Source organism: Macrobrachium rosenbergii, chromosome 6 (genome assembly GCF_040412425.1).
Source record: "Macrobrachium rosenbergii isolate ZJJX-2024 chromosome 6, ASM4041242v1, whole genome shotgun sequence".
Classification (NCBI taxonomy): Eukaryota; Metazoa; Arthropoda; class Malacostraca; order Decapoda; family Palaemonidae; genus Macrobrachium; species Macrobrachium rosenbergii.
The window spans coordinates 64,559,012-64,560,699 of record NC_089746.1 but is presented as its reverse complement, the minus strand read 5'-3'; positions in this window follow the sequence as shown (position 1 = coordinate 64,560,699).

The window sequence follows — 1,688 nt, the reverse complement described above, 5'->3', positions numbered from 1 at the left end:
GCCGTGACGTAACGCAACGTCACGCATCGAGACCCACAGTAACTGGAGGAAAATCTTTCTCTAGCCAATGGTAGGCGAGCACTGCGCAACCAGCCAATGGAAAATCAGCAGGAGAAAAACCCCCAGCTTACCTACGACTGTTTATAGAGTAGATCCCTCTAGCGTCGCTGCGTCACCAGTCTATCCCATCCACTGCCATGATCATACTTGAATCCGGGAGAAACGTTTGGCCACTTCAAGATTTTGACCTGTATCCAAATTCGATACATTTAACTCTACAAACCCTACGGGCTCTGCTCGCCAAATTTGACTTACTCTTAAGAGACATGAGAAAATCCCTGGAAATTTAACTCCTGATTAACGCGTAGTAACAGAGAGAAAACGGTTATAAGGAAAATAGAGAAGACTCTATACAAGATCAATGCAGCGATTTCTTTCCATAATAATAATAATAATTTAACGAGAATACTTGTTTAATTTGTTGATAAGTCTGCAAGTAAGAGACGTGATGGATAATAATTTCTATTTCTAAATGCGACTAACTTTAATATTGAAGATTTGAAGGGCCTAATCAGATTAGCAGCTGTTCTAATCATATTATAGCTAACTTATCTTTTAATCTGGATTGAACGTTATTTTTGTGGTCGGTGAGAAAATTAACATTTATCATTGAAATTATTATTTTCAATATTCGTCGCCTTAATTATTTTTTTCGTTTTCATTCCAATGACTTTTCTTTTCATAACTAAAATATGCTTGTCGTAGGTCAGCGACTGGAATATTTCAGCGTGATAATAATAAATGGGGCAAGTGTAGTTTTCATCAAGAGATCATTTTATAAAGTGGGCCCAGTCATCGAAAAAGCCTTCGTCCATTACGAAGCTGGTTAGTTAATGTATGACACAAGTATGTTCGACATGAGAGTCTGAAGTTCGAGAAACAAATTTGTAAATTAACGATGTAACATAAACGGATTGGACGTACTAGATTATCGTGAAAGACAACTGAAATCAGAAGCTACCAAACAAATTAGGATAGCTGATGCATTCAGCTGGGTCGATGACTTTCTTTGGAACACTTGGCATAATGCCAGGATAGTCTTCTGCTCTCTCCCCCTCGGCGCCGGGTGTCCTGCAGAACGCATCTGAAGGGCATTGTCCTTCTTGGGTAAACGAACAGGAGATATTTGGATGCAAAATCCGAATCCGATTTGCCTTTTAAGTGTTCTTGTAAAAAATACTGGTTGTGATTCCATCTCATCTTTCGTTCTGGTTTCAGTTTTAACCGAAATAGTTGAAGACAAAATTTTTACGCCTTATGCTCATGCGTTTGTTGACTCGATCCATATCCACTCTTTAGTTACTTAGTTTCATTTTCTTACTCCGCAAGGCAAAATATCCTGGTATTATACATATAGACAGCTTCCAGTGATTAAAGATCAAGCATTTACACTTTTAAAAACATGGTTAAATATAGTAACTTTTAAGATTAAGAGCTGTAAAAATCTGGACTTAACAGATAGAATCTTATAGTTTGTTCAATGACGATTTTATATGTGAAATCCGGGCTCACTGCTCTATTTTTTCATTTCTATATTTTTGAAGAGTTATGAATTATGTTATCCGATATCCATCATATCTCTTGCGAAGATATATTGTGCGCCATAGGTTAGTTTTTTTATAATCATT